Source organism: Python bivittatus, unplaced genomic scaffold, assembly GCF_059951505.1.
Source record: "Python bivittatus isolate LINGU-HERP-01145 unplaced genomic scaffold, Pbiv_v1 ctg000190_np1212, whole genome shotgun sequence".
In the NCBI taxonomy this organism is placed as follows: domain Eukaryota; kingdom Metazoa; phylum Chordata; class Lepidosauria; order Squamata; family Pythonidae; genus Python; species Python bivittatus.
The window spans coordinates 12,610,214-12,636,402 of NW_028277042.1; positions in this window are offsets into that span (position 1 = coordinate 12,610,214).

The window sequence follows — 26,189 nt, forward strand, 5'->3', positions numbered from 1 at the left end:
CCACCCTCCCAGACAAAATCTGGATTTGGAAAGTAAGACCAATTATCATTTAAGTGGACTTGGGAAAAAAAGCAATAATTAGGTAATTAAAATATGCTTTGATTCTATTATGCTTCCACAAAATCCTACAATCTAAAAAAAAAAAAAAAGGATTTGAAACATATTTTCCTACAATATAATGCACCTAATTGTGAATTTTATACACTACCCAGTTATGCAATTAGATACTACATGTCTATTTCTCACAATTAGCTGTTGCAAAAATCTGCCTATAAACAGCATGATATATTTAACAACTTTTTAATGCAAAACAGTTGACATAGTTAATGCCATATTCCTTTAATTCAATTTTAATTAGTTAAACAGTAGTTAGAAAATGCGAGCTTTTCATTAACTCCCATTGCCAATATTTTTTGCTGGTTGTCTTTTCCCATAGGTTTTTTTTTTTTTCCAAATTACAAATGTGTAATGGGATTATGTCCTTGTGATGCATTATTATTTTATTGGATGTGGTGTCAAAACTGATAGAATGAGTTGAAATATTTGTGTATTTCTGAAAAGTATAAGAGAACATGTATTAAATTTTTTAAAAAGTACCAAATTGATAATGGGATCCTGCCAATACCAGATCATCATGTTTCTCTGGTGTAGCATCCTTTCATTGTCTTGCTGTCAGGAACTCTGTACCAAAAGCATTGGAGTCTGTAATTAGAAACAATAAAAATGAAACTAATTTGGTGAAAGATATGCAGGCCTCTGGACTGTTTTAAAGTATAGAAGTAAAACCACATATATAACATCAATCTCTGGTCTGGCCCAACCTGAAAGAGCTCTGTGGAGCTTCACAACATTTCAATTCAAAAGCAATTCACTTAAATGATCCCTTTGAACTGAGTCTTGGAACTGAACCATCAAACTGATTTGAAGGGAATGTGATTGCATCAGGCCTTCCCATCAAATCTTCACCTAAAATTGCTTTGGTGTTTTGCTGGGCCAGGTCAAATTGAGTGTGGCTGAATCAACTCAAGGGTTCTGTGGATATGTGTGTGCAACTGGATTGCACCGAATCAGAAATTCAAATAAACTCAATTTGAAATGTCCAATCAAACTGAATCCCAGTTTCGGATAGAATCAAATCATAGCCTTGACTCTTGCATCTCAATCTGAACAGGATCTGAGCTGGTATTAGCAGCTCACAGCCACCTTTTCCAGGTTCACTGAGCAGTCCATACTGGAACTCTACTGCAGCTTCCATTCAGTCTAGATTAGTATCAATATGCCTGCAGATTCTTCGGAATATTAAAAACGATAAATTAGGAGCTGGCATGCTGCAAGCATATTTATTTACATGAAGGTACTTGGGTTGTAGTTCCAAAAGTGTCCTTCAAAAACAAGCAAAATAATCTGCTAGTAAAGAAGATAAAGGGCAACTGGAAGGAATGATGAGTTGCGTCCACACCACTTTGCCTTTTGGGGAGTAAGTGTTTATAATGAATTGTATCCACCATGGCAGGTGTTTTATATGTTGGGTACTTCCATGGCAGTCACTTAAGGAGAGCAAGCAAGACATGCTCTCAAAAAATCTCATTGTATCCACTCCAAAGGTTTGCCCCCAATTATATGAACCTACTCAATTTAGGCAGCTCCCTCTGTTCTATCAGTTCTGATGAAACTTTCCTGAACTCTTCAAGCTAGCTATGGTCCCTTCTAGTCCCAGTGAGGTATGTCACAATAATTTAAGTAAGAGCTCTAATACAAGCGAGTGTTCCTACTCAAAAGCTTGCAAGAAATATAAAGCCAATGTAGCATAGTGGTTTAGGTGTTAGACTCAGACTGTGGAGATCAAGGTTCAAGTCCCTATTTGGTTACACTGGGCCAGTTTTTCTATCTCGGCCCAGTCTGAACCAGAAGATTATTCTGGCTGGGGAATTCTGGGAGTTGAAGTCCACTCATCTTACAGTGGCCAAGTTTGGACAACACTGCATTAGATAAACCAGAGTGTTTCTGCTCCTACTGTCTATTAGGCCAATTACTTGTCTCCCATTTACCTTTGAAGACACAATCATCTCTTGTCCTTCAGGATTTTTAGGTCCTTTGGAAATTAACCTGTACACCTCTTCACTCCTCAACCAGCTTTGGATCTGCTTCGGAGAGGACCAAATTTCTGTATACAAACAGCCAAATACTGTAACGTAGACAAACTTGCTTCACAAAACTGAGAGGCCTCTTGCTGAGAAGAAGGCTAGAAGTCAACGGTGGAACACCTGGGCTGCATGCAGGTGGTTCTGAATTTGAGCCTTGGTTTCTCCAGTGGAAAGAAGCAGGTGGTGGGAGATTGACAAGCCCTCTCAGTATATCCCAGGGCAGCCGCTGCCGATTGGATGTAAATATTGCCTTGCAGCTAAGCTGGATAGATACTGTCTCTTGATGTGTTTTAAATGATGCTTTGGAAAGAGCCTGCTCTTGAAATGATAGATTTTGTCAGGATATTTAAGATGCTTCATTTTGTTTTCAAATCTGAATTGGGCTTTGATTGTCATACTATCTTTATCATCTCTTTCTCTCAAGTCCTTTGACCTGTTTCTTTTTCCTGAAGGTTTCCCCCCCCCCCTCTTCCTTTCTTCTGCATCAGCTAATAACACTGAAAACTCAGAACGAAGGATAGGGGAAGTGAAATGCGTTCAACCTGACACAATGTGGGAACCTAGACAGAGATGTGAGCTTTTAGTTTCCAATAAAAATGTCAACGAGATATGAATGGCAATAAATGGTTCAAAATAGTTTAAAACAGAAGGCAAACAGTTTGAAAATGGGCAGACAAATAGAACGATTAGCTAGCCAAGCTATAATATTCAGTTATTTTAATCAGCTTGGTGAAATAATTGAACTTACACAGGAATAGGTTTTTATGTTTCAATGTAAAGCCATTCATCTTTCCAGGGCATTTCTCAAAAGACCTTTCACGGTAATATTTTGGGATGGCAACCTTTCTATTTCAGCATTAGGCTATCTTCACTAGCTTAGTACAGCTGAATCCTAAAAGTAAATTGCTTTGAATAATGGTGTCATCAAGCTATGGATTCTGGATTTTATTTTCCCCATGAACAACAGAGCTATCATTGCTTTTCATTAAGAGTCACATTTATTTGGTTGGGACAACTTGCTCATTAAGTTTGTTTAGGACAGCAACTCTGTCTGGAAGGAGTTAAATCTTGTGAACTAGCCTCAGTCTTTGCAGCTAATGTGGGCTTTTCAAAAAGCAATTTTTAGCTTCCTTTAACTATCCCTCTCTCAAATGTGCATTGCCCAAAACAATAAGCTTAACAAACATGGCTAGTAGCTCCAGATAAATTACAGTTAGCCAGTGTGGGTAAAGGCCCGGATCAGCCTTCATCAACCAGTCCTCTCTTGATGTGTTATATTTGTTCCCATAATTTCCAGCCAGCATGGATGAAGCCCATTTGGGAATGCCAAGATGATTATCATTTAGTAAATTTATATGCCACCTGACTCCCAGCAGCTCTGGGTGGTTGGATGGAGAAGGCTTAAAGGACAAGCATCTTCTCCACATCTACAGCTCATGGGAATTTGTCCAAGACAATGGACAATTGTAGATGAAACTCCAGGCATCTTCTTTCACTGTTAAGCAACAAAGGTAGAGCAAGCCAGTGTGAGACTCCTAGAAGCTGAGATACAGCCATGCAATGACTCCTGAAGATGATACAGCAGCCCAAACTCTATGTGTCTCTGTGTGGGTATACACACATACAGATTTCCTGAGACAGAGAAAATCTTGTGGTTTACCCACAAGATTATTAGGAAATTAAATATAATTGGAGCCCTCTGATGGAGTTAATTGGTAAGGCAAAATCCCTCAGCCAATTTATAAAGGCAGTTTTTTGAGATTTTTTTTAACAGAGATGGAAATAATAGGACTTGGAAAAAAATTATATATATATATATACACACACACACACACACACATATATACACAGACATATATATACACATACACACACACACACTCAAAATAGTGTAGAGAATATAACAAGTTGTGCAGTACTTTTGATATACTGATTCCAGTCATCCAGTACGTGAGAACAGTGTTGGTTAATCCAAAGAGGGAGAGATGAGAAAGAACAAATTTTCCCTGATTCTGCTTCACTGACCTTTTGCTTACCTTTTTGCTAATGTCATTTTCACTCTTGATTAGGCTTTCTTGGCAGCCGGGATAGTTGCTTTATGAAGATCTTGTGATAAACTTGGGTCATGCTTTCATTCATACAGCAGGAACCGCTTCATCGAGTTCTCCCTTCAATGTAAAATATTCCTGATGTAATCAAGGCAACATCTAAACCCTAGTGACTGCACTTGTTAATCCTGTCACTTCCTACCTTGCTAAGTTCTGGAGAGGAGGTGAAAGGATTTTAACCAACAGTGAAGGATCAGCTCTTCTTTTAGAACCATTTACCTTTAAAATACATCAGTAAATAAGTGATTGGATTCTGATGGAATTACTTGAGTACTGGTTATCAGTAATTATGATGGGAACTGCCCTGACTCCATTTCAGTTTGGTGTCACAGTCAGGTATTGAACTTCAGCAATTAATTGGGCTGTCAAATTTCAGTGGCCAAGAGAGGACCACATGTAACAGGAGAAAAGGCCATTGGAACTGAAACTTGACCTATCTTTATTAGGGTTCAGGAAAGGGTTCAGAAGGTATCTTTTAACTCAGCTTTTTTAGAATAATGGAATAATGCATGCTGCTGTTGGTAGTGTTTAATGTTAATATTTTTGTAAATATATGGGGGGGATATTGATTAGTTTTTTTTAAAAAATGGCTAATCTGTTGCCTGGAGTGGAAGCTATGCCTTAGATTCCTGCATGAAAGAGCAGCCCGTAGACCAGTGAATTCAACAGACCTGTTGACTATTCAACAGATCTGTTGTTCTTTCAGGTAGAATGGGATGGGGAACTTGTTCTAATACTAAGGAGATAAGGATGTGGATAAAAAAGGTAATTCATTCTGCAGCGGGGGATCATTTGCTTCAGGAGCAGCTTTAGCATACGTGCCTCTTCCAGAAATGGAAGTATCTCTAATATCAATATTTCTGTGGCACGAACTGTTTATACGGTCCTCCTCAGATTTGAAACTAGAAGTCAAAAGTTATTAAAGGTCTATGTTCCCCTGGTACACATCAGATTCCCTGCTCCACTTTTTTTTAAAAAAAAAAATCTCTTAATGAAATAACTGGGAAGTAGCAAGCAGCAGGATACAGGTTTTAGCATCATCTTGATCTATATTCCTGCAGCTGGAACCCCAAGTCCTTCTTAGAGAAGCCTAGTGTTAGGAATATGCAAGCTATTTAAATATGAAGCAGTTGTTTTGAGTTTGTAATAGGTTGCTCCATCTTACTGGAACTATTTTAACTTTGAAAAAGCTCTATTGTAAGTTTAAAATTGATGTTTTCAGCCCCAAATGGGGTTGTTTTGCATTTGGGACACCATTGAGAATGGAAGTCACACCCTCAGAACACTCCTGAGTAATGTTAGTACAGCTGTTTCAAACTTGAAATGGAGTGTTTCAGGCTTGAGATGTTTCCAACTCAAAACATTTTGTGATACCACTACAAGTGGTGGATGGCAAGAATTTGTAATGGGTAGAAGGAATGACCTTGAAGAAGACCAACTATCAAGACAATGGTCAGGTAAAAGAAACCTGAGCTGGGACAGAACTGCAACATGAGAAAGCGACTCAGACAGTACCCTCCCCAGTTCCCATGAAGATAAAGGGAGGAAGGTGGAAGCATATTCAGATTTGCAAGTTTCTGTTACTATAACCTTACAATGAAAGTAGTATTGGCCTTCATGACTTTGGTTTCCTAGTCTGGGGTACCTTGAAGGGTTGACACAGTTTAGTACTTTGGAAGTGCCCCCAATAGCTCAGACCAAAAATGTAAGGTAGGTGAGCAAAAACCCTGGGATGCTAGGCAAGACAATGGGAAGCAATCAGTTTTCCTACACAAAAATGGGTGCTTTGTGACTGGCCTCACCTACCCTGGCAGTAACTTCAAGAACGGATAAATCTTGCCCATGAAAGCATGGATCACAAGTTTCCATATGTGCTTAGTGGTTGCCTTCCTTGACCTGTGGGGTTCTAAGCCCTTCCAGCCCAAACTGGTAGGTATAGATCACAATATCTGTATGATAAATAAAAAGTTCCACTTCCAAATTTCTGCTCAACCCAGCAGATCTAAGAATTTAGGCAGGAGGCTAAGGACACAGGAAGAGGACTGTCCAATTTCCTTTCCGGCCTCCATGCACTCAGAGAACACATGGAAATGAATCCCTTGTCAGATCTCAGCCGTGCTCACTGCTGGTAGAAATCTAATCCAGATAAACCCTCTTTGTCCACTAGCATGTAGCTGTAGCATACAATAGCACTTACCAGAAATGATTAACAATAAACATTAAAACCCATTTCCAAAATGACTGCACTATAAATAGGAGGAGGACGAGGGGAGGTGGAGGTGGTGGTGGTAGCAACTCGCTCCCAACATTATGCTGTTTCAACCCCAGCAGCCCAAGCCCCCTAGTCAATAATGACCCATGTTAGCTCATTTTAAAGATGATTTTTATGACTCTATTGCCATGACAATTTCATTGCATTCCTAAGGTGTAATTAAAGATTTGCCAGGATGTATAAGGTTTTATCGATATGGCCACAGAATGCCAAAGAGACACATTGAGACAGGATTTTACTCAGCACTTTCTATAGCTGTGTGGCATTACAGGGTTACTTCAGTGCTTTTTAGAAACCTGTGGGTTAGGCACTTATATGAAGGCGGTTATTAGAATGGGAATGTTATGGACTCTGTAGGCACACCACTTTTGCACTGCACCTTGGTGGCCACTGCCCCGAATACGCTGGAGAAGGGTGGGACTGGACCAGAAAGAAACTTCTCAGCTTTACCAAGGAGCTTTTAAGCACATCCCTCTGAATGTTTTGCAAAGCGTTATTACCTTTGAAAATGGTCCAGAAACTTCTGTTGGTTTAAATCCAGTTGGAGAAAGTCTGATCTGAAGAGTTTAGATCATAACTACTATGATCTTACCATACCTGTTCTTTGCCCTTTGTATGGTCTATCAACTCATTTCTGGAGTGGGGGTTTTCTAACCCTCTAAGTCTCTTATCCTTTTGAATGGTGTAAGATGCAGTGTTATCAGAGGCATGTTCATCAAGCATGTAGACACATAGACACCTTCCCATATGTACCATGCTGCTATGGAAAGTGCTGAATGAAATAGTGACTCACTGTGGTATTCATTAGCCACATTGGCATATCAGAGAGTGACCAGTATTTGAATCTTTTCAAACATATACTGGATCTTAGCCAAAAAGCTGAGAAGCGATGAATGTTTCCATCATGTTCAGGGACTATGTGAAAGTCCAGCTCTTTTGCAGTGTTGTCCTGAGATGCCAGCTGAGACAATAGCCTGAAGACCACCTGACCCAACAACTTCACTATGAATTCTTTCCTTCTAGGCTAATCTGGCAGCCTGAAGAGTCCATCCCACATTCTGTCTTCCTGAAATGTATAACCTGCTTTGTATTATGACCCTGATTATCACAAAGTGGGGTGCAAAAAAAAAAAAAAAAAAAAGATTTTTTTAAAAAAGTGTACTGCTACGAAATTCTGGCACCTTAAAAGTGTAAAATGATAATGTCTTAAACCCAGGACAACAGCAACAATAAGAGACACAGCAGCATAGCTTCAATTAAATGCCTGGGTGAACAAATCAGTTGTCTGCTGGTGCTGAAAGTTTACAAGGCCTGGTGCCAGTTGTAACTGAATGGGAAAGGAATTCCACAGTGGCATTACGTCTACCCTTAGTTTTTGCTTGTTAAGAGCAAACATGGGTCCTGCAGATCTTAATGAACGTAGGGAGTGATCCACTGAGGATCCAGATTCTGAGCTGTACGGGGCTTTACATATCAACGCATGCATCTTAGATTCCTGTACGGATTGGGGGTGTCAGATGCAATGGTCTAAGTAGCTTCTTCCAACTATGAATCTGTGATTCGGACTTGGTGGTATCCTGGCATCCAGTATGGCTCTTTAAGAACTGGTGTAAATTGTTCATGGTAGGGTGCTCTCTTCTGATGTTCACGCTGTTCACAACCCATATCTCTGGCTCACTTCTCTGGCCCAGTGCAAATTTCAGACCATGCAAGTGGCTTGCAAGCAAAGCTTCAGGGCAAATAGATATAACTACTACAAATATATTTTTCTGGGTTGTAACAGAGTTACAAGTTAGGTTCCACTTTGATGAAGCTATCAAAGTTCATGTTTGAACTTTATCCATGAACATGACTCTTCTAGCAGTATCTCTAAAACTTTGGATAGCTGTACCTTAACTGGGTATTGACACTTTTATTCAACTCAGTGCATCCACAGACTTTTAATTAGCATGGAAGGAGGAAAGGTGTGTCCCACAAAGAATGTATTTTCCCAAAGGCTGCATACAATAAAATATGCATTGGCAGTTTTGAATTCTTAAAAAGCACAAAGGAGCATGGAGGGACATGGGAGGAGATGAGAGATGAAGAAAGTTCCAGTGACGTTGTTTGTGTTGACCTAAAAATTGAAATTGAGATCCAAGTGTCTTCTGGACAGAAGCATCAAGCTGTGAAATTTAGGACAGAGTGGACCAACCTGGTGCTGTTTCCTTCCATTTGTTAAGTGCTGATCAATGTCTTTAATCCTATTTTGTTCAGATTACATTTGGGCAACCCGGTCATCTCACACCTTAATGAGCACTGAAGGCAGATGCAGTCACTAGATACTCACTTCATATCCCACCTAGCAGTTCATTATATAAAACCCTGCATATAGTTAAATTAGCAGCATGGTTGACAAGAAGGTGACACAACTTATTTTTAAAACTGCTTTAACTTCATGGGTATAGGGAACCAATTGTCTAGGTATTTATAGAAAGTGCCACCCTCCAAATGTGTAGTGAATGTAAAATATAAAGAACTTGATTCCTATCCTACTCCAAGGATACGTTATTAGCTGATATATGTTGCTAGAAATTTTATATAGGCTGTGTAGGGTTTTGGATTTGAAGGAAACAAGGTAGGGAAAACCTACTGGGTATGGCTTTTGGAATTCTTCCCAATGGTCTCAGCCAACATAACCATTGGGGATACTGGGAATTGTAGCTCAACATCATCTTGGAGTCCACACTTCCTTCTCTCCTTCCATATAAAGTCACTCTTAAATTGCATGAAAGTTGGACAGGAAAAGTTAAATCTTCACGGTCATGCTTGAACATGACGAGATGGAGTACTTTTACTATCCAGCTGTGTTTTGGTTTCCCCTGACAGGATCTCTCTGTACAGCTGGGGCTTTCTTTTTATTTAAGGTTGAGTGATTTTCAGTAGAGCTATTCCAGAAACCCTGGTGGATCAACATATTCCAACAGGGGTTGGCAGAAGAGAACTTGTGTCTCTGGAGCTGAAAGAGGCTGGCCTATTTAATTATGTAAAAATGATTTAACTGAACATTAATATCACAATATTTTGACTTAACTGGCTTGGCTAGGGAAATAGAAGTGAGCAGCATACCGAATGCCTCGGTCTGGGATATTCTGAAGATGAATGGAGACAGCAGTATTTGAATTATAAGAGACAGGGGTTTCGATTTGTTTGTTTTTTTAAACATGAAAAACCCACTGTATTTTTTCTCTTCCCTTTCCAATAAGATATGAGACATATCAAAAACTAGCAATCCTGGTTGTAATTCTTTCCCAAAATTAAATTAATGGCTTCTTTGTTAAGCTGGGGGCTACAGAGCTGGGAAGAGGGGGAGGAACCCTCTTTGGGGAAGTTTTTGCAAATATTTTTTCATGAATAAAACTGAATCCACAAATGTACCTGTTTCATGCATTATTCTTCCAATCCCCAGAGTTGTCTCAAAAGCCACTTTAGACTTAGAAACTCAAGAGAGCTTATGTGGGTATGCTTTTCATTTTATTTCCACAGTAACAAACATGAGGGGTCAACTGAGAAGAATGAACTGATCAAAGTCACCCAGTGAGTTTTGATGGCTGAGGTGGCTCCTACTTCGGTCTCCCTATTCCTAGTCCAACACCTTAACTGCTCCACCATACTGATACATCTGTAGTGGTGTGTGGAAATGACCTTGGGAGACAGGAGGAAGAGCTGAAGACTAGGCAGTGGTCAGATAAGAGGCAACTTAGCCTACAGAAGCAATGGGAGCATGGCAAACATCTGAGAAGCCCCCCCCCAGTTTCCTGGACTGTAAAGGTGAGGGATGGTGAGGATTCTGGGAAGGAGAACACAGACACCAACAAATAAGTGACCACAGGTGACTCAGTTGACAGCTTACATGATAAACAACAACTTAGTTCAGGTGGAGAAAAGTATGTGAAGAAGCATTTCAAATTATTCAAATAGACTCTGCCTTAATAAACCCACTATACATTAGGCTGGAAATTTCTTCTTGGAGTTTCTGAATTCTGTATTTATCCAGACTAGCAGTAAAGATGTCTACTTTACTGCTGTAGTTCTTGCTTTCTTGCTGTTGCCCAGCTGTATGGAGCCTAACAGGAAGTCAGCCTAGTTCCTCTTGGCCCAACTCTGAGTCCTAAATCCATAATTTGCTCAATCACAGTGTTGAATTAGCCGGCTTTGCACATCCTGCAAAAACCATAAAACCATGGTTTACAAGCCACAATGGCTTAGTTTACATATCACAGTCTGCTAAAACCAAACAAATTATATTAAAAAACTAAGCAGGTTGCACAAGTCTGGAGGCTGAATTAATAATAATGGTCTGTTACCTCAGTTGCCTGCGATCATCAGGCATAGTTTTACTCCTTTCAGTGTTATGCTCCTCTCTTTTTGACAAATGCATTTTTATACTCTGTGTGTGTGTGTGTGTTCAATCTCCCTCCCAGTTTCTGAAGAATTCTGTGTCTCCATATGGGTTAGTAGAGATCCTGAGACATTTTACAGGTGGGTCCCCAAAACCCCTAGCATAACTTTTTCTGTACAAATGTTATTCTTAGCTCCTGCTGCAGAGATCATTTTCCTGAGAGAGATCATCTAAACAGTTTCTCTTAAGCTTGGTCGGCCTGTCTAAAATATTGCAGAAAATGTCAACGACATTTCAAGACAGATTATTTTAAAACAGCAAGAGCAAGTTTAGTTGGGGTGAGCTCCAGTGAGGGAGTACTTTCATTTTTTTATTTGTCCATCTCCCACGGTTTTGATAACCCTTATGTGTATATCGGTGAACAGTGGAAACCTGGCTAGGCATACAGAATCTGAAAACCTACATGTGGTATGACAAAGATGTCAGGGATTTGGGATTCTACTTCTGACTCTCTGCATGGAACTGACCTTGCCTTTTGTTGGTAATGGAGGTTTTCTATAACTTTTCAGCCTTAGGGCTCTCCAGGGCCCGGCTGCCAGTCAGAATGAGCTGTATGAAATGGCACAGTCGTTTAAGCTATGTCGACAAATAGCAGCTACAGAGACTACCGATCTTCTGGACTTCCCCCTCCCCAAACAGAATTTAGAACACATTTTTGAAAGAGAAGTGTTATATTGATTGATTGGGGGAAAGTGAACATAGGCATGCATGAATTATTGTAAACTTCTGGTTTGGTTTTGTTTTTTTAATATTCGATATTCCATCGAATATTCCATCGGCCTCCTGGATTTTTCCTTTTCCTTTTATTTTTTGTAAATGGGTCCTCTTATAAATTTTAACTGTATATTTATTTATTGTTTTAATATGTCGTAAGCCGCCCAGAGTCCCCCATTGGGGGGAGATGGGCGGGGACAAGTTTAATAAATAAATTAAATAAATAAATATGTACCACCGTGCCATCTGACAAAGGTTTTCAAAACATTTTTTTAAAAAAAAAACCCAGAACCTGCTATTAATGTAACTAAAAGTAAATCAATAAAATCATCGTCAGCCATGGGTACTCGTTTAAACTAAATAGCTTAATTCTCTTTGCAATAGCTAACTTTCTTCTTCTTCCGGATGGAAGATGGAAACTTAGAAGGCAGGTTCCAACTTAATGTGCTTGACAAAGCTGGGGGAAAGGAGCAGGGAAGAGAAAGGAAAGGCAGCTACAGTATTTTGTTTATTTTTTTACTTGAAATATTTTGCGACCATCAAATAAATAAAAGCCATAAAAGCATGAAACTCTGTAAGAAAACTGATTATCCCTGAGAAAGAGAAACTAGCAGCAAACAGAAGCAATTAGATAGTCGATATTATTTAACGGAATGAAAGTATTTTTAGTTGGAAATAATCAAACAGCAGAACGGATGGAATAGCAATTCATTTGCCTAATGCAACACAAAGCCCAAACCCATCCTAGTTAAACAACTGTGGTTGATGGTTGCAATGTATGAACTCACCACTGTGGTTTGAAAACTCTAACACATGGTTTTGCCTTATGTGTGAATCAATCTATGATGGCTTGTTTAAGGAATCATAGTTAAAGCCTTCAACTAGCAATAAAAAGTCAGCAGAATAGTTACAAAATAGGGACAGCTGCAGATAGACAAATCTAAATTTCTTACTGGTACCTACAAACTGGACCCCACTGTGTAGTACTAACAGAAAGGTCTCAGATAATGGACAGGCAGAAACATAGGACTCTGAGTTTGTGAAGCTTTGTAAATTGAAGCCAGCAGAAGGCAGTACACTTCTGTACTGTTGTTAAAATTGCACAGACCTGGCCTTGTAGTCAATAGGAGTTTAATTTTATCTGAGGAAGGCAAACTTTTTAACCTAAAGTTGACCCTTCTCTTATCTAAAAGAATGACTTGGCAAATTAGAGAGAAGCCCTTCTAGACTTTCTCACCCACTCAGCACACAGCTAAGCTCCATCTCACCACTTGGTAATGTCCATGGTTTTCCTACTAGGTTGAGTTTCAGTTAATGTTCCCCCAATTAAGTCATAGTCATTGTCACTCACAAGCTCTCAGCTCGATTGGCTTCTTGGGAGGTTCCTTAATAATATAGCCATCCCAATTAAGTCTATCCTCATTAGATGAAGTATACAATATTACCATTTTATTGCCATCTGTAAAGTACTCCCACTTTGAGCTATGGAATTATTAAGAAGCAACATAAACAGAATTCCCAGTTATCATGTTACTTGCTGACCCCATAAATGGTGAGAACAGCCCTGTTGACACTGAAAGCACTTGGCCCGTCTTCAGAGGTGCTTATGATTACTTTTGGAGAGCATGAGGAATACACTGTCATTTAATTCTTGCCTTCTTTGCTTTGCTGACATCAAAGGGAAGTGTATTGAGGAGGGAAGAGTTTTGAGGAGGTTAATGGCTGTGTTCACATGACTGCCTCCTCTCCCATCTACACCTGTCTCTGCATGCTGCCAGATACATATTGCTTTCAGTCCTCTGTCAACCATGGTTTTGAGTCTGCCAATTGGAGCAAAAAAGTTTGGGAGTCCAACTTCCCAGATTTACTTTTTTCCTGCCTGGGTAAATGCAAAATAAAAAAGAAATCCAAGATGATATCACCAAGCGCACCCCTTCGTATTGGCACAGGAGAGAGAAAACTGAAATGGTCACAGAAATCAAAGAGGTAGGCAGAGTCATTGAATGAAAGATTGGAAGGGATCTTGAAAATCAGCTAGTCCAACCCCTACCTAGTGCTGCAATCTTACTATAGTATCCCCAATACATGGTCAACAAGTCATCATTTATATACCTTCAATGAAGGAGAATCTACCATATTCCAAAGGAGGTTGTTCCAATAGAAGAGAATAGAAGAGGCTGTTCCATTGTTGAATAACTCTAAGTTTTTTTCCCCCTGATGTCCACCTTGGAATTTAAACCCATTGTTTCTTGTCCTGTCTTCTGAAACAACTCTGAACTAGTCTGTCCCATTTCTATATGATGGTCCTTCAAATACTTGAAGATGGCTATCATGTCTCCTTGAAGACTTCCCTTCTCCAGGTTAAACATACCCAACATCGCCAACTGTGCCATATATATATGCCCCCCTACCATTTTATTTGTGTTCCTCTGGGCATGCTTCAGCTTGTCAATGTCCTTTCTAAAATGTGATGTGTAGAACTAGACACAATATTCTAGGTGTAATCTGATCAACATAGAATAGAGAGAAAAGAAGGACTTCTTAATCCTAACATTGAAACATAGTATTTCTGGAAAGAGTCCCAGTGCTGAGTTCATATACTATGACACAGAGTAAACTATGGTTTGTGAACATTTGGATTCCAACCCAAACAAATCGCAGTATGCCTTAGTGAGATATGAGAACCTGTATCTCCTTTTCCCTGGCTATGCTGTTGTGCTCAGCTAGTTTCCTCTGAGGACAAGCAATTGGTTTGTACTGTGGTATCAGAAAGGGCTAGATTTTCCAATCATGTTGATGCAGAGACATAGTGGAATTCGTCCATAATTAATTTATACCCTCCCCTGCAGTAAAAAGTGGTGCAAACCACAGACTAACTTGGCTTTTAAAGGAAGTTGGGTAAATCCATGAGGGCGGGGGATGTTCACAGCCATTGGCCACAGTTGTTAAGGGATACAATCTAATTCAGAGGCACTTCTGGTGTTTTTGGCCAGCTGTAGGAGGTGCTAATGTTCTTGAATTCTGCATGGATGTTTCCTATAGGCATCTGCCTCATCGTAGTGGAAAGACAAATGTTGAATTGGATGTCTCTTTGGTTCCATGTGGTAGGGCTCTTCCTTCGTTTTTAAGTTGTATGTTCCCAGTGGAGGCTATTTCAAGGGAGACAAGGCAGAACAGTTAATCATTCAGAGACATAACAGACAGCCCACTCAGTGACTGGATGGATTGATTGAATTAATGAATTCATTAAAGGATAACAGGAGCCTTAAATTATTTTGCTAGGCGTGGTAGTCATTCTCTGGCATCATGCAGTTTCTGGAACCCTTTTCAAAGGGAGATGTGCTCTTTTGCTACCTTTGGCATTTAGTGTGGGTGATGTGTGTAAATAGCCATGTCATTCTGAAAGGGGACGAATTTGGTTTCTTCTTGTTCTGGCCATTTTGAGCACATATGTTAGAACTAAGTAAGTCTCATTTGGCCCAGCTGTAACTTGAATCTAATGAAAATGACAGATAAGGCAGGGAAACAGTGTGCCTGCCAAAAGAGAGGCCCAGAGAAGATATTTCCCACAAGACGGCCCCTGACAATGTAGAAATAGATGCTACAGATTTGCAATTGGCTGGTACTTACAAGTATTCCTATCTAGTCAGTATTATCAACTACACAAGATCAGATCTGGGATAATCAGAACAGTGGCATGCATAGAAATTTACTGCAACAAAAAAGGGAGAAATAGACCAGCTATGTCAATTAAATGGTAGCACTTCCCCTCACCCTCCAAGCTGCAAGCATGAATAGTGACATCTATCCCTGATAATTATTTACATCCTTATTTGCACCCTCCTCTTTTCTCTCTCAAATCCAAAAAAAGCTGTTTTCTTCTCCAATACATCGCCGAATTATGTCTATGTGAGAAATTTCTTGATGGTGTAAAATTTACTTCTGGAACATTTGATTGCTGGAAAAGCAAAGTACTTAAGAACGGTTTGTTTCTCTTTTTAATATTGATGCTTTTAATTTTAGAGGGAATTTAAAAGTGAAAAAGGATCTTTGTAGCAATGGGTAGGAACATGTCTGAACTAAAATATTGTCAGGCATAAGTGGCGCGTATGTAAGAACTTTTGAGAGGGGTGAAATAGTGGAATTGGGTGAAACTTAGTAGAGTGAATATCCAGAGAGATTGTTTTCCTTTCATACTCTAGAAAACAGTTCCAATATCTTGGCTGTCTCCTTTCCTTTGATGATAGTGGAGTGTTTTTTAATAATTGTTTTAAAAAGGATTAGATCTGAAGCATTAGGAATGGTGCAGAAGGGACAGCGTTGAGCCCAGCTATGTTGATCTGGACAATTACAGAGCTCCAGGTTAAGGTACTTTTATCTAACAGTGAAGGGTATAAATAAGACTATGGCCTACATAGGCCAAAGTGACATGATCAGGCCTTGACCACCAGAGTGCTATTGGGTCACTCCCATTTGTTCCATGTTGACCCAGTGTCTCCTGTTTCCTTCCCTGTTTTTGGAAAAAGGGACAAGCAAGGTGTTGTATGTATTCACTCAAATTTCTGCACAGCAACTGTACAGCTATTCATAGAGGCATTTGGAAAGTTGGGAAGCAAAGAGAATTGGTCTTTTCCCAAAGTTCATGGCATCCACTCTGAATGTCTGAAAAGAGTTTTCCCTTCTTCTAGTCCTCTATTTCAAATTGAAATATAACCTCAGGGAGTAATGAAAGCCAAAGGGATTTTAAACGGGCTTTGGATACAGGTTGGATAAGCAACGAATGTTGAAGACGAAATGAAATAGGAGACAGTGCATGGGAGGGAGGCAGGTCCCACTCATGATTTAATAAGTAGCATATATACAGGGTGTACTCAAAGTGAGGCCCCATAGAAATTTATTATATAAATTACATTAAATGGTCAAGTTAGTTGCCATTTTCTTCTAAATGCTTCTTTACTCGTTTGATACGTGACCTTTGAACATACTTTGTTACTGTACTGAACAAAGGACAGTAACATTTTCTCTGAATTTTTTTTTTTTTAAGTCATAAAATCACTATATTGTGATTGGCATATGGGCCCTGAGTCTTTGGTACACTGTGTGTGTGCGTGTGTGTGCTTCCTTTAAAAGACACATGTCATCCCCCATCTTTTTCATTTAGATATATGGATAAGAGCCTTTGTTATTATATATCATGATCTCATCTCATAACCTCCCCATATTCAGGCTATAGAAATCTGTTGCTGAAGTTGGCCAGGGTCACTACCTTCCTGTATACAAAATAGGAACCACAATCATAACTCATTCTAATTCTTCCATAATGGCAGGTGAACCAGACCTACCAAATAAGCCAAGAATTTTGTTGGACTTCAAGACTCATGTGCGCTTTCCTTCTAAATCTCTGTTGATATTTATAGATTGCAAAATCTTACCAGGAGAATGATGTTTGCATGGCAAATCTGGTCGTTCCCTCAAATAGTGACCTATCAAGAAATAATTCTGGAATTAAGATAAGCCTCCGCTCAAGCTGGGGTTGGACAAGCTTTTGCCACCATAAGAATAGGGTTGTTTGTTTGTCAATTTTTTTTTTTAATCATGAGGTAAGACATGGAGAACATGACATGATGTAAGTGTAGCAGTTGGGTCCGAGGAATTTTTCTTCTGATTATTTTGAGAATGGGTGGGTGTTCTGTCCCCTACTCTTACTTAAGCTTTGCTAAACCAACCCAAAAGCTGAATGCAACTTATTTCTTTTGCTTAACATCTCTGACAGAGGATGATTTGCCATCAAACTTTGAAAGCTCTATCGTAAGTAATCCTGAGCATTGCAAAAAAAATGGTGCTTGTATGTGATCTATGGGCTGTAATTTATTTACCTCTGATTTAATCAGTGGCCATCTGTATTACCCATAAAAAGAAAAGGGAAGCACACACAATGACCAGTAAAATATATGTCTAGTTAGATACCTCTGGGAACCCCAGAAGTGAGGCACAAAAGCAATTGTTTGTGGGATATGAGTTACAGCACCTTTAGTGAAACTGGTGCAGCAGGAATCAGAATTCGTACTCCAATGGCCATTGCTTGGGGTAGGTAAAACTCATCATTTTGCTTTTGCTTGGTTTTTTTTTGTGGCTATTATCCTTCCAAAAAGATTATCTACTTGGAAACCACACTGACAGACATTTAGGAAAATTGCATCAGTCATTCCATCTGAAAGAATGTTTGAGGATCCTGAAAGCCAGTATGATGTAATGGTTAATGCAGTGTTTCTCAGCCTTGGAAGCTTGAAGATGTGTGGACTTCAATGCCCAGAATTCCCCAGTCAGCATGGCTGGCTGGGGAATTCTGGGAGTTGAAGCCACACATCTTCAAGTTGTCAAGGTTGAGAAACACTGGATTAATGTGAGGACTCAGACTGGGAACACCCACATTAAAATCTCCATTTGAACATAAAGCTCACTTGGTGACTTTGGATCGGTTACTCTTAGCCCAATTCATCTCTGTGTTAGAAGATTCAAATGAGGAATGATCCCATGTATGTAAGCTTCAGCATCTTAGAGGAAGGCAGCATAGAAATAAAATAAATAAAATGTGGTAAGTCAGAGAAGAGGCATATTAGGGAAAGTTGGGTACAACAATAATTGTACATCTTTTGGCTTTAAAAATTTAAAAAAAAATTGGATGGAAAGGACCAGTATTTAAATGCAAGAACACGCAGATCAGGTCTGATCCAACTCAGTCTGTACCTCAAATTCAGTGTAATGATTCAAATTGATTTTGGAAAATGAGTTTGAAGTATCACATAAGGTTGATGCAACTGTTTCCTGAACTCAATGCAAAAGCCCTTTCTATCCCTCAGACCGATTCAAATCCGACTCATTGGAATCCATCTGATTCCTTCTAACAGATCCGAATAATTCATCTGATTCCAAATGTTTTCAGACCAAATCTCCAAATGCAGCCTTTGTGCAACCCACATTTGAATACCTTCCAACTGGACACGAGGCAAATTGATCTGCGTATCAGGAATGGCTACTATTTCCTTGTAGGCCTTGTACATGACAAAACACGCACTCTCGGTCTCCATATATGTAAAAAAGCTGGCCTGTGAACTATCGTAAGTGATGGCGTGACACCATCACACTCACTTTTTGTAGTTAATTCTTCACCAGGGGTTAGGTGCGTTCTCTGTTCAGTGACTCATTTGATTGTCACCTACCTCGCACAGGCAGGCACGCAACAGAAGGGAAGAGGCGGGGGAAGCATGCAGCCCCAAGCAGTGTCTGTTGAGGATGACAGCTAGTCACAGTCCTGAGCAGTGCGCAGGAATAACTGAGTTAAAAAAAAGCTGCTGGCACTGTAATAAAGCGTTTAATGGACACACAGCCTCCTTTACCTTCCTTGGGGTAACACTAAATCCCATTTTATTGTAGTTTGCACAGATGTTAGTGAGTTATCCATTTCTCTAATCATCCTCGAAGTTAGCACATCTATCTTAAGTAAGAAGACTGACCCATTGTTGGAGAAAGTCCTTTTTCTAATAAACTTGTGTCAGTTCCAGGTCAGTTTTACCAATACAAATAAAATTCAAACAAATAAAAAGTATATTGTTTTCTGATCAGATGTATGTAATGATGTCCCTTAGGTCAGTTTAAATGTATACACCCTGTGTAACCTTTTGCTGAAATGTGGATTCCACCCCCTGCCACATGCTCACCCTTTGTTTTTTTTCTCTCTCTCTTTTTCAAGTAGCTTTCCAATCAAACACGGGGTATTGTAACATCTCAGAAGTTCATGGTATACTTTGCTCCAGATATGGCACCGAATTCTTTCCTGGCTGCAGTTATTTGTGTATGAAGACATCTCCTAGCTTTCTCTGCCACCTTCTTCTGTCAATAAGTCATCATGAATGGGATGTGTCGGGCTATTTCTTCCTTCTACAAAGAAACCTTAACTGGATCAATACATGCAGAATATTCACATTTCCTTGTATTCCTTCTGAAGGCACGAGAGGCTGAGGGAGGAACGGAGAAAGAGAAAAGCCATGTTGTTTTACTTTCCCTCTTGGTATCTTTTCAGGCATTAATTACATCTTCACACATAGCATATTCTTTGGTTAAAAATGTAGCAGAAGAGGGAATTTACCATCACACCCGAACTTACTTTATTTTCTTCCTTTCTTCCAGATGATTTTGTACACAAGATGTTCCATATACTTCAACTTCCAGTATGCCCGCAAAGGTCACCTAAAGTTCAGGGAAGGATAAATGACTGCTACTTTAAGGGGGTCCACAATAAGGGTTGTCCTTTTTTTGCACCGAGTTGATGGGTTCACAGCGGTAGCTGAATTTTGATAGATTGGCAGACGCTGAAAGGAAATGCTAAATACGCTACTGGGATTCTGACTCGCTCCATTTTCCAGGGCCAGAGAAAAAGAGACAAGGGATTTGTTTTCAAGGGCAAACCCATCCTCCAGCCTTGCTGACAACTTTGTCGTTTGCGTGCTTGTACCTACTTTGGGAACAAAAGGACCAAACCAGCAGCGTGGGTGATCAAGATAAGCATCCAAGCATTGTGTGTGTGTGTGTGTGTGTAAACCTGCCTTTTGGGTATGCAAACTGATGTTCTTGGGGCAAGCCTCACTTGATAGGAGAAGCCCCATTTCTGCTGCATTTTTTGGGTAAGACGGTCTTCATGGATCACTGATACGACGACGTTTGCCAGGTTCTCTTCAAAACAAAAGATGGTTTTTTAACATGCCTGCATATTCTTAAAATATGTACAGGGATCCTTATGTATATATTTGTGTGTGAAGCATTAGGTTTGCTAGAGAAGACACTTTGGTAACCTTTGGCAAATTACCTGCCCTAGAAAATGCCTTCTGATAAGAAGGTGTAAATGGTAGTGCCTAAAGATCCGTCACCTCCTTATGGCATCACCTATATGTGAATGCACAAGTATGAGCTGTCTGTGAGGGAAGCCACTGGAGATATTGGGAAAGACTGCAAGTTATACAATCAGGTGTTAATTTTGGAGGGAATTGCAGACTTAAGATCAAGCACATTTAAATCCCAGATTCTGAATGGTGATTCTTCTCCCGCTGTCAATCAAGAAGGAATTACAGCCAAAAGAGGGAAGGAGAGCTCAAAGCATCATTGGATGACCAAAATTCAGGAGGGACAGAGCCTTTCCTCACTAGGGGAACCTAAAAGAGTTTTTAAATCTGATGTAACCTTACTGCTGGTAGTCCACTGGTATATTTCTTTAAGAACGTTGCTTCTGCAGATGCAATAGTGCAGTGTTGTCCAAACTTGGCCACTTTAAGATGAGTGGACTTCAACTCCCAGAATTCCCCAGCCAGCCATGGCTGGCTAGGGAATTCTGGGAGTTGAAGTCCACTCATCTTAAAGTGGCCAAGTTTGGACAACACTGCAATAGTGCCATACATTGGGAGAAGCTTCATCCATGGAATGTCAGTGGACTATTCCTAGGGAATTAATCAGGGCTGCAGGTCCAAAAAGTCAAAATGGCAGCAGTGACAGTGCAATTGAAGCTCTGCCTATATTATATATATATATATATATATATATATAATGTATGTGTGTGTGTGTGTATATATATGTGTGTGTACAAGAAACCATATACACACACGGTATATGCATTGAGCATGCAACCCACAGAAAAAATAGGTGGAACTCAGATTGCTCCATTGCAGCTTCCAGAATAGAAATGCTGGAATTTTACACATGAAACTCTCAAGAATGCAAAAATTATTTTTAGAAATTTGACTACAGGGTTCATTTATTTAAAATGAATGTCCAATGTTTTCTGGGCTGAGGGCCACTCTTGGACTTTCAACATCCCAGAGATTTTACTTCAGGTGGAGCCTGGATGAAAATTAAAATTAGTCTTCATTTCATTTGAATTTCAAATATTTAAATGAATTACATACTTTTACCCTTCTTTCGTGTGTGTGTGTGTGTGTGTGTGTGTGTGTATTCACACCTCTGATTTAAAACATTTAGATTCAACTTCCAGAATATTAAAAACAATCTGCTCTCAGGCTTACAATATAAAATAATTTGAACTGTAAGTTTATTCTGTATCAGACTAGCAAAAGGTATTGCTTAGTTGAATGTTGGGATTTTATTTCTATTAATTTTTAAAAAAATGTTTAAAAAGAAAAATATACAAAATATTGCACATTTCCATCATAGACTTCATGGAAAGAACTTGAGATTTAAAGAATTCAGATAGTCTTTATTATGGTCACTGATCAGAAAAAAAGATGGATAAGAAGAAACAAAATTGGAGATCTGTCCATCAAGGCAGAGTATCAGAGTGCTCAGCTCTTGAAAATGTTGTGATAATGAATTAACTTGCTATTGTGTCTTTTCTACTGATCAAACAAAAGGCACTAGAGTTAGAAGCAGCCTTTTTAATTGCTTCCTTTACTGAAACTTTCAGAAGAACTAATTCTGGTGAGTCTATAAGAATTACGACATACAAAATACAGAGTAATTGAGTGACAGTACAAGATCACAGGCATTCTTAATAATAAAATAACCCAAGGTATTACACTTACTACCTATTTCCACCCTCACCCCCAAAAGGCTCTTGTTCTTAATATGCCTGACAGATGACAATTTCATTGTGTTTATTTCCTTTGCTTTTTCTTAAAAATAAAAGTATTGGCTTTACTAAACTCTTCATTAAATGGAAGAAAAGTACTTGTGATTTTAGAAAATTAAAAATGGGAGAATATGAATACCTCCCTTACTTATGCGAAGCAGACAAGATAAAGAAATAGTCTTGCTTTTTAGCAGCAGTGACAAGGGGAAGCAGTCCAGTTTAGAATATATGGGAAAAGAAAGAGAACCCTTGCTTGTTCTACTTCAGTGAAAGTGATTGATTTCCCTGAGCAAGATGAGCCATTCTTAAAAATGTGCTAAAGTATATAGGGTATCAAATACATTCACTGGCACTACAGATCTGTGCCAATGAATATTTGCAATGCACGTGCATGTCTAACCCCTCCATTGCTAGCTGTGCTTGTCTAGAAGAAGATGGCAACATTTTCAGGACTGCTCAAACAGAGACAGCAAAACAGAATTGGAATTCTGGTTTGCAGAGAAGGTATTTGCAAGCTCATTAGGATGAGACTTGTTTGGAAATTGGGTGAATTGTTTTATGGTTTGGCAAACTCAAACACTTGTTTCTAATCTAGGTTTTTGCCAATTAGCATTCCCATTACTAATATCTGACTAAGGGTGGCTGGTTTTATTTATTTATTTATATTTCAAATTTGTCACCGCCCATTGTCAGTGCAATTACTTTCCTTTCCTCTGACCCAAGATGACACTGTTGCTGAGTTCACACTATGTGCTAAACCCTAAACCCAGGTTAACAAATTCAATGGATAAGTCCACATGTCATGCTTAGATCCAGACAAATAAACCATATTATGGCTTAACACGATGACTTATCTCACACAACATGGTAAGGCATTGGCTGAGCTCTGGAAGCACATTGAAACCTAATTTACTGAACTCGACTTCAGATTCATTGGGTGCATTGTGTGAACCTACCTTGTGTCAGCCTACCTTACAATTGCTGGTAGATTGCATTTGGTAAAAAGAGAACAAGGAGTACTGCTTTTATACCCCTGATTCTCCAGAGTAATTTCTCTGTGGATATTTTTGCAGAGACGCCTCCCTTCACTTCCTTTTTCTTTTGGTTAAAGGCTATGCTTGGCTTAATGGTGCTTCAAGAGCAGGCTAGATAGTGTGCTAGGCAAGAACAAACAAGTGGATGGCAACAGACCAAGACCTAAATTTGGTTTAATTAAAAATGAATTGCAATTAAAATTAAACAAATTAAATACAGATAGTATGATTATTAAATACCTGAGGGTCAATTTACCTCATCTGTTACATTTAGGCTATTTCACAGAACATGCTAAGATATGGTTTCCTGAATGAACCACAGGGTTCTGCATTTACACAATCTGCTAATCAAGAAACCACAATGCATAGACCCTGGTGGCTGGGTTTGTGCTAACCCCTAGCTAAACAAACAGCATCTGGGGTTAGCAGAATGCATGAAGTCAATTTAAATATTCCAATAAGATAGCCATTTTTGGAAGGACTCAGAGGGGGCAAACCCAAAGCTTTGGATGGAGGTTAACCTGGAGCTGCAGATTGTCCCTCCTCTTAGATATCTGGTGGAAACCACCATGATGCTATCACATTATTCAATTTGTGGGATTTGAGTGGTGATGTTATGCTGCATGTGACATCACACACATGCCCCCCCCCCCAATCCTCCTGTGGATGTCCATGCTCCTTCCTTTAACTGGATTCCTTTGGTAACCGGAGTCTTGCATCAATGTTAATAAGAGACTTGGGTTATGCGGCTAACTCATGTAGACTTTTTGAAGCACCCTTCAGTTTAGGGGTGAATAAAGAAATGATTGGCTTGCAACTCATATAACCGCTCCCCACAGACTAAGATGGTCAAGGTTCTTCGGGTTGCTGTACATCTGGAAGAAGATGTTCTCCTGCTCAAGATCAAGAAGGCTGAACCACTTCACACAGAAACATCTTCCCCTTTGGAGACCAGACTTTGATGAGCATTTCTCATAGCAGCTCCTTGTCCAAAACATCATGACTCATATCTTTTAAAATTATTTTTTTCTAAGGGTCACTTTTCATGACTCTTTATAATTTATATAAATCTGATCTGAATATTGTCAGCGACTGGGCTGGGAAGTGCTCAGTTCCACATTTAAGAATTCTTCTAAATTGTTTTCCTTGTCTGCCACTCCAGGACAGGATCAAGATTGTCTACTGCTTAAAATACACCCAATAAAATGAGTAGCATTAATCATCACTAAGCTATGTCTTACTGGATTCACACACTGCAGTGAGTCATAGCTTATAACCCATAGTTGATGGATTCAAGCACAATTGGCTAGGTTCACAAAGGACAATAGGTAAAATTAAACTAACCACACTGTGGCTTAGCATGGTGTGCAAATATTATGTGAGTATTAAATGCCTGGGCGCACACATTGGTTTGTTGAGGTTTGGCTTCATATGTTGTATGAACACAGCCAATTGTGGTTTATTCCACAAATTATAGATAAATAAACCATCACTTAGGATAACACAGGCATCTAGTTAAAATAGTATGAGAGACCATTTTTAGAACCCATGCTACTTCCTCTTTATATAAAGATATAAATAATATAAAAATGTTAGATACCCATAAAATACTTTTACTTCCAACATTTTGAGAGCCCTTCATGCCTACCTATTGGAACAACAAGTCAAGATTTTTAATGCTGTTGGAGGAAAACTTTGGTAGGGAATTACCTTCTTGTATCTATGGGAAACAGTTGCAGGAAGATGCTCTGTAAGGTAATTGCATGTTCTGCTCAAAATATTTTAAATGAACTCATTCTTATAAAGAAATAAGTTATGAAGTTAACTTTTTTTTGCCTGTGTGTGAATAATTAAAGTATTGTCACTACTCTAAATTACCATCCATTGTTAACTTACATCATTAAATCTTGCCTCTTTGCTGAAGAATAATGAAAAATACACTTAATTAACAGTTATTGCAAGCTTCAGGCTATTGATAACACTGTTCGCAGAGTGAATTTCACAAGTGTGTTTTGTACTACACTAGAAATTGCTTTGCTTAGTGCCAGACCCCTGCTTAGCTATGTAGGCATAACAAATTCTTATATCAGCAGAACAAACACCCCTCCAAAATTACGTCAATATTAGTTAAGATTAGGTTGCTGCAAGCTGAACAAAACCACTATCATATATTTTTTCTCCCCCCACTTTTCCCCCCCCAAAATCCGATATGGAAGGGGGATCCAAGACTAGACTGTTGCTGTGATTGTGCACTGAATTGATGAAGAAGCTTAAAGTCGAAGGCTGGACCTCACCAACATTTACTCTTCTGGGTTGGCTTTTTAACGAGATGGGCGGTGACAAATTTGATATATAAATAAATAAATAAAATTTTAAAAAGACAACACGGGGGAGGAGTAAAGGGGGCATTTTTTTTTTCCTTCCCCTCCCGACAGCTCCTGGAAGATCAGAGCAATAGTTCTGAAAAGAAGATTTTTGCAAAATCCTTGTTGTTTCGATTAAAGAGGTGGTAGATTTTGCCCTCCCCCCCCCTTTTTTTTTTCCTCCTCTTCTTCCAGTCCCTTCTCTCCTCTTCCCAGGATATGGTTAAAAAGGTTTGCCAGCTCAGTAAAGAATACACTGCATTCTTCAGAAGGAATAAAGGCAATCACTGGAATAATGAGGAAAGTAATATCTCCCTAGAGAATCTGATTGGGTTTTCATCAAATCAGCCAACCTTTTCCAGTCATTTAAACCAGTGTTCACTCCATGCCGGGTGTTATGTGTCTCAAATCTTCTCCTCCTTCCTCTTTCCCCCCCCCCCAGTTCCTTTTCTTTTAAACCCCCTTGTGATTATTATTACT